The 8,182-nt window shown below is 45.7% G+C and overlaps 1 non-coding gene across 1 annotated transcript; it reads right to left on the reverse strand.

The window, feature by feature from the left end:
• Window positions 1-550: 550 nt before the first annotated feature.
• LOC136165566 (U4 spliceosomal RNA) lies at window positions 551-685 on the reverse strand. Its single transcript, XR_010662582.1, has one exon. It is a non-coding gene; the product is annotated as a U4 spliceosomal RNA (small nuclear RNA).
• Between the last annotated feature and the right edge of the window lie 7,497 nt (window positions 686-8,182).

An 8,182-nucleotide genomic window follows, 5' to 3' on the forward strand; every position in this document is an offset into this window, starting at 1 on the left:
CTCCTGAGAAACCTGTGTGCCGGTCAAGAAGCAACAGTTAGAATCTTACATGAAACAACCGACTGGATCAAAATTGGGAAAGAAGTACTACAAGAATGTACATCGTCACCCTGCTTATTTAACTTCTATGCAGAGTGCATCATGTGAAATGCCAGGTTGGACGACTCACAAGCTGGAATCAAGATTGCTGGGAGAAATGTCAACAACTTCAGTTATGCAGATGATACCGTTCTAATGGTAGAAAGTGAAGAGGAACTAAAAGAGCCTCTTGATAAGGGTGAAAGGGGGGAGTAAAAAAGCTGGCTTAAAACTCAACATTCAGAAAACTAAGATCATGACATATGGTCCCTTCACTTCATGGCAAATAGAAAGGGAAAAAAGGGAAGCAGATTTTATTTTCTTGGGCTCCAAAATCACTGCAGACAGTGACTGCAGCCTTGAAATTAAAAGATGCTTGCTCCTTGGAAGGAAGACTGTGACAAACCTAGACAGCATATTAAAAAGCAGAGACATCACTTTGCCGACAATACTGATGTGAGAGTTGGACCATTAAGAAGGCTGAGTGCTAAAGAATTGATACTTTCAAACTGTGGTACTGGAAAAGACTCTTTTTTTTTTTTTCAATTAGCAATAATCGCGCCTTGGATAAACCTCATTGGCTACGATACTGCCACTGCGCAAAGCTGGAAAAGACTCTTAAGAGTTCCTTAGACAACAAGGAGATCAAACTAGTGAATCCTAAAAGAAATCAACCCTGAATATTCATTGGAAGGACTGACTGATGCTGAAGTTGAAGCTCCAATACTTTGGCCACCTGATGTGAACAGCCAACTCATTGGAAAAGACCGTGATGCTGGGAAACATTGAAGGCAGAAAGAGAAGAGGGCAGCGGAAGGTGAGATGGTTAGACAGCATCACCAGCTCAATGGACATGAATTTGAGCAAACTCCAGGAGACAGTGAGGGACAGAGAAGCCTGCTGTGTTGCTGCCCATGGGGTCGCAAAGAGTCGGATACAACTTGGCAGCGGAGCAACAACAGGCAATTAATTAAAAAACACAAAAAGATTAGCATTCAGGACGTGATACCATATTGACCCAGCTGACCTTCCTCCTGTTCCACAATATGCTTTAGTTCTGTGGGTCTTTCCAAGGGAAATAAAAGTGAATGATGCAAGATCATCTTAAACTGATTTAATCAGAGGCAGACATCTCTTCAGGACTTTTGTTTCCAGGAGCCCTGCTCTGGTGAAGACTGTATGACTTATTAGCTGCATGGATCTCTGTAAGCCAAGATCAGGTGAGGTTGTTGAATGTGCAGAGTGTGCTCCTCCTCTCCGAATTCTTGATACACAGATCCAAGTGACCACCATCCTTAATATTTCCTTCCCGTGGTTGAATTTGCTGGTCAAAACATCATTACTTCATTTATTGGATAATTTGAGACTTGATATTTGTCTTTGAGATATTCCAAGTTTTCCATTAGCTTTTATAGCAAGCATTAGTAAAAGAGAAAAACTGTACTTAAATAGTAATTTAATTATTTAAATAACCAACTACCCAGAAAACAATATTTACATATATTTGCATATAAAATTACAATATCAATTTCATGTAACAGTAATAATCCCCTTTACTCTCTTTGAATCTACTCTGTTTTATTTTTAAAATGCTATTTGTAGCCAAAAACATACTTTTTAATCATCCACAAATGGTTCACAAACTGAAATCTGCAAACCCTTCTTAGACAATAAGTGCTGGAGAGGGTGTGGAGAAAGCGGAAACGTCTTGTACTGTTGGTGGGAATGCAAATAGATACAGCCGCTGTGGAGAACAGTATGGAAGTTCCTTAAAAACTGACAACAGAACCACCATATGACCCAGCAACCCCAGCACTGGGCATATACCTAGAGAAAACCATAATTCAAAAAGACATATGCACCCCAGAGTTCGCTGCAGCACTAGTTCCAATAGCCAGAATAGGGTGGCACTTAAATGCCTCTCAACAGAGGAAGGGATAAAGAAGATGTGGTATACAATGGAATGTTACTCAGTCATAAAAAGGAGCAAAAGTGGGTCATTTGCAGAGATGTGGATGGACCTAGAGACTGTCATACCAGGTGAAGGAAGTCAGAAAGAGAAAAACAAATATCATGTGTTAATACTTGGAATCTAGAAAAATGGTATAGGTCATCTTATTTGCAAAAAAGAAATAGAGATGTAGAGGACAGATGTATGGACAACAAAGGGGGGAAGGGGGCGGGATGAACTGGGAGATTGGGATTGACATATATACACTATTGATACCATGCATATAACAGATAACTAATGAGAACCTACTGCAGAGCTCAGAGGATTCTGCTCAGCGCTCTGTGCTGACCTCAGTGGGAAGGAACTCCAAAAAAGAGAGGAGATATATATATAGCTGATTCATTTTGCTGTACGGTAGAAACTAACATAACTTTGTAAACCAACTATATTCCAATTAGAAAAACAAAAAACACCCCTGTGAGAGGACCCCCATCCGGGTCTGGAATTCTGACATGCCTTCGTATCGCTGCTTCCACATCTTTGGTTCTGCTGTCACACCAGCCTGCAATGCCCTCTCCCTCTGTTTTTGTTTATGGCCCTGACTCCTTCCCAGATGGCACGGTGGTAAAGAACCCGCTTGCCAATGCAGCAGACACAAGAGACGTGGGTTTGATCCCTGGGTCGGGAAGATCACCTGGAGAAGGAAATGGCAACCTGCTCCGGTATTTTTGCCTGGGAAATCCCACGGACAGAGGAGCCTGGCGGGCTACAGTCCACAGGGTCACAAGAGTCAGACACGACTGAGCAGACACCACCACCTTCTTCCAGGCCTAACCAAATCCTTTCCCCTGTAGATCCTCCCTGCTAGGTCAGGAGTCCCGCTTTTCAACCTGCTTTTGTTTTTTGCACAAATGGTTATATTTTTATCTGGCAATTAGCTAGTAGTTATGCTTATGTGTCTAGAACGGTGCTTGGGTCTATGGAGGAATCCAAAAGGCAGAAGATCCGTCAGGGTCCAGGCGCTGACATGGAGGGATCTGCAAGACACGAGGAGCAGGGACAGGAGAAGGCAGCCTGTGGGGGGTGGGGTGGGGGTAATGTCCTGCAGAAGGGGGGAGGGGAGAGAACCCGCTTTTCACTTCCCAATTCTGAGAAGTGGAGGACGGCGAGGACAGTTAAGGCTGAGGACAGAATGAGCCCAAAGGCAGGGGAGGAGCAGAAAGAACCCCTCCTTGAACAAAGAGGAGGCTGCGGGGCCTCTGTGCAGGGGTCCAGGGAAATGGGTCAGAGGGAGGTGCTTCCTACCACGTGACTGGCTGGGCTTGGTGATGAAGCAACCTTAGGGTCAGCAAAGGCAGTTTCCACTCTGGGCAGATGCTGAAGGGTCTGACTGGCTGGACACTTCTGACTCAGGGTTAACTCAAGAAGCTAGCGATACATTTACCTTGAACCTTTGAAGAAAAGAAAGTTGACTAAACTATTTCATGATTTTGGGATTCTCTGGTGGCACAGACGGTGAAGAATCCACCTGCAAGGCAGGAGATGAAGGTTTGATCCCTGGGTCGGGAAGATCCCCTGGAAAAGGAAATGGCTACTCACTCCAGTATTCTTGCCTGGAGAAGTCCACGGACAGAGGAGCCCGGTGGGCTGTCGTCCATGGGGTTTCAAACAGTCAGACAAGGACCGAGCGACTAACACACACACACACATACATTTCATGGTTTTAAATTGGAAACTGAGAAGCAAAGTAGATTCTCTCCTTGACCAAACTCTGCTCAGGCTCCCCGGAACTTTTCAATTAGGCTTCAGCTTTTGGATTTTCATGTTCATCTCTGTGCTGTCCGGTGTTAGCAAGAATCCTGCTAGGTTGGTTTAGCTAGAATCCCTCATCCTCTATGTCCCATCTCCCTCCATATCTAATTGTATTCCTCATCCTCCACCATCCCCAGGTGATATTTGGTCACCCTGACTGGACTTCAGCAGGAATCCTGTTGGATCCGTTTAGCAAGAACCTCCACCCCCCTTACTCCTTATGTTTCCTCCTAGTAATTCTCCATCCACTCACACCCACCCTACCCCTTGGTGATAAATCCCCACTTGCTCATTATAAGGTGAGTGCAGAGAAAAAGAGAGCGAGCCGGATAGTCAGGCAAGAAAAGGAAATTTACTAGAGGGAAAAGAGAGGGGACTGGCTCTTAAGGAGAACCAGCATTCTCCCTTTCTGACGGAGTCCTTCTTATACCCCACCAATGAAAAATTCTCTGAAGGGATGGTCACGTAGCTGGAGGTCTGAAGTCTGGTGGTCTCACAGCTTTGAGAAGATAGGCACCAGTGGGATAACAGGATGCCATTTGGGCAATTTGGTCAGTCTCACAGATCACTGTGATTTATTCTTTGTTTTCAAGGTCGACATAGCGAGCCATCTTATCAATGAGACCCCGTGTGGGCCCTACCACCCATACGGTATTCAGAGTTGCATTCAGTCTCTCTCCTGCTGCAAAAACCCATTGCAACGACTTTCCTGGTGGTTCAGTGGTTAAGAATCTGCCTGTCAATGCCGGAGACAGTGGTTCTATCTCTGTTCCAAGAAGATGCCACGTGCCTTGGGGCAACTGAGCCCGTGCACCACAAGTACTGAAGCCCGAGCTCTAGAGCCTGGACTCCGGGCTCCACACAGGAAAAACCACCACAATAAGTCTGCACACTGCAACTAAAGAGTAGCCTGCAATCACTGCAACTAGAGAAAGCCCACACATAGCAATGAAGACCTAAAGCAGCCAAAAAAACCCAAACCAATCAGTCCATTGCAGTGGTCCCTACACTTGCCATGATGCCCCCCCCACCACAAATAAAGTCTCTTACCATCTCTAACACGTGTCATAAATAATTTCCCAGTAGCTTTCAGGACCCGTGAGAAAATATGGAAAGCAGTCCCAAAGCAAAAGTTTGTGTGGAACACCTGGAAGGTTGAAGAAGCAACAGTGGAGGCAAGACTGGATCGAGTTCAAGTTCTAGTTCTGCCTCATCCTGGCTGTGTGACCTAGAACAAGTTGGAGCCTTAGGTGCTTCTCCTATAACATTAGAGGATGGGTGGACCACCCAGCTCTGACTTTCTGTTGGTACTTAGTAAGCACTCATTGAATAAATGAAAATAAAAACAACCTCCAAGTATTGAAGCCTCACTGTACACAGTTCTAGACACATAAGCAGACAAATAAATACCTACCAACTAACTGACAGATGCTGATGCTGAAGCTGAAACTTCAATACTTTGGCCCTCTGATGTGAAGAACTGACTCATATGAAAAGACCCTGATGCTGGGAAAGATGGAAGGCAGGAGGAGAAGGGGATGACAGAGGATGAGATGGTTGGATGAAATTACTGACTCAAAGGACATGAGTTTGAGTAAGCTCTGGGAGTTGATGATGGACAGGGAAGCCTGGTGTGCTGCAGTCCATGGGGTCGCAAAGAGTCAGACACGGCTGAGTGACTGAACTTAACTGGACTGACAGATATAACCATGTAAGAAAAAAATAAAAACAGATTGAGAAGTGGGACCTGTGACCTAGCAGGGAAGATCTATAGGAGAAAGGATTTGGTTAGACCTAGAAGGAGTCAAGGCATAGAACTAAACTTTTCAATAAATACGTTCTTATTTGTGAGAAAATCTCACAACACTTAGCAATAAGGATCATATATCCATATGACATTGTGTGTGAAAATACAGCATAGTCTTCTCTAGGAAGTAGGGAGAAGGCACTCTGTGATTTGGCTGAGATCAGGTCTACCATCCTTTGTGCCCTGGACTCAAATCTTCAAAGGGTATTATAGGCCAGGAGGCAAATCTACTTATTTCAGGATTTCCTTTCTCCTCACTTCGACTTGTGTTTCTTCAAAGCACTTATCATCATCTGACATCACTGTATATTTGACTTAGTTTTTCATTTGTCTGTTTCTCTTCCCTAAAGTGTAAACTCCACAAGGCAAGGATCTATGTCTATTTTGGTCCCTTCTATAAATCTAGACAGTGTGTTAAAAAACAAAGACATCACTTTTCCAACAAAGGTCCATATAGTCAAAGTTATGGTTTTTCCAGTAGTCAAGTACGGATGTGAGAACTGGACAATAAAGAAGGCAGAGCACTGAAGAATTGATGCTTTTGAACTGAGGTGCTTGAGAAGATGCTTGAGAATCTCTTGGAAAGCAAGGAGATCAAAACAGTCAATCAAAAAGGAAATCAACACAATACTTTTTAGAAAGACTGATATTGAAGCTGAAACTCCAATACTTTGGCCACCTAATTCGAAGAGCTGACTCATTGGAAAAGACTCTGATGCTGGGAAAGACTGAGGGCAGGAGGAGAAGGAGATGACAGAGAATGAGATGGTTGGATGGCATCACTGATTCAATGGACATGAACTTGGACACACCTTGGGAGATGGTGAGGGAGGGGAGCTTCGTGTGTTGCAGTCCACGGGGTCACAAAGAGTTGGACATGACCTGGCGACTCAACAGTAACAGCAACACCCTCTGTGCCTGGAATGGAGTTTGGCTGTGCTGGGTCTTTGTTGCTGCATGGCTTTTTCTCTAGCTGTGGCCAGTGGGGGCTACTTTCTAGTTGCGGTGTACAGGCTTCTCATTGCAGTGACTTATCTTGTTGTGGAACATGGGCTCTAGGGCTTGTGGGCTTCGGTAGTAGCTATGGCTCCTGGGCTCAATAGCTGTGACTCAGGGGCTTAGCTACATATGACAGCCTTCCAGATCAGGGATTGAACCCATGTCTCCTGCATTCACAGGCAGATTCTTTACCATGGAGCCACCACAGGAAGCCCTGGTGTATATAATTTTTAAAGCCTTTATTGAATTTGTTAGAATACTGTTTCTGTTTTCTGTTTTGTGGTTTTGACCATAAGGCATGTGTGGAATCTTAGCTGCCCAACCAGGGGTCAAACTCACACACAGCACTGGGAGGCAAAGTGTGAACCACTGGCCTGCCAGGGAAGTCCCTCAGTGAGTGTTTATCAAGATCCCAATTCCTATTGGGGCCCATTCTAGATGCTGGGGTTACAGCAGTGAACAAAACAAAGCCTTTGCCTTCAGGCTGCTTGCGTCCTAGTATCCTCCCATAAGAAAAGAGACATGATCGAGGTCCTTATTCTCACTGAGCCCAGTGCCGCTCACAGTCCTCTAGAGAGCAGCACTCCAGGCTGCCACTGTCTACTGGAGTTGGCCGAAATAAACCCTATTTGCCGTGCATGAATAGGTGAGTGAATGAAGGCAGGAATCCCAATGCTGTGCTGCGCAGTCAGGACCTCTGGCTGGCCCAGGACTTGGAGTGTCTTCCCATTGGTCCAGTGTCTCCCGTTTTCATTCCCCAGCTACTGACCTACCCTGGGGGAGTGAAGGGCAGGGAGGCTCACCTAGTGCAGATCAGGTGACCTAGAGGTGACCAGGTTGTGTTGAAGCTGCGAGTGGAGCCTGGTGTAAGCAGTGGGCACAGGCTCTGGGATGGGCAGTTCACGGTTCAAATCTCTGCTTCTCTATTCATTTCTGTGACCCCGGGCAAATCAGTGCACCATTCTGTGTCCTAGTTACCTCACTTGTTAAATGGGATAATGCATTGGCTTCGAAGGGTTCCCTGGTGGCTCAACGGGTAAGGAATCCACCTGCAAGGTAGGAGACCTGGGTTCGATCCCTGGGTTGGGAAGATCCCTTGGAGGAGGGAGAGGCTACCCACTCCAGTATTCTGGGCTGGAGAGTTCCGTGGACTGTGTAGTGCATGGGGTTGCAAAGAGTCGGATATGACTAAGCAACTTCACTTTCACTTTGAAGGGCTGACATGAAGATTACGTGAATAGGGACTGGCTTACTGCTTGGCACATAATAGGCACTCAACAAACGTTTGATGTGTGAACGAATGACTTCCTGAGTGAGTGAATGCCTTTGTGTTCTAGCAGGGAAAGTGGACGACCACCCCCGGCCCCCAGCTCCTTGTCCCAGACCCCGGCTCAGGTTCTAAATTCCCATAAATTTTGGGCTACTGAACAACAGAAAGAGCATTGGGCTTGGAGTCAGAATTTTTGGGTTCAAGCCCTGTTCCACGACCAGTAGCTGAATGACTTGGGGTAAGTCAGTTTGCCCAAGTCAGCTAA

Source organism: Muntiacus reevesi, chromosome 3, assembly GCF_963930625.1.
Source record: "Muntiacus reevesi chromosome 3, mMunRee1.1, whole genome shotgun sequence".
Taxonomy (NCBI): Eukaryota; Metazoa; Chordata; class Mammalia; order Artiodactyla; family Cervidae; genus Muntiacus; species Muntiacus reevesi.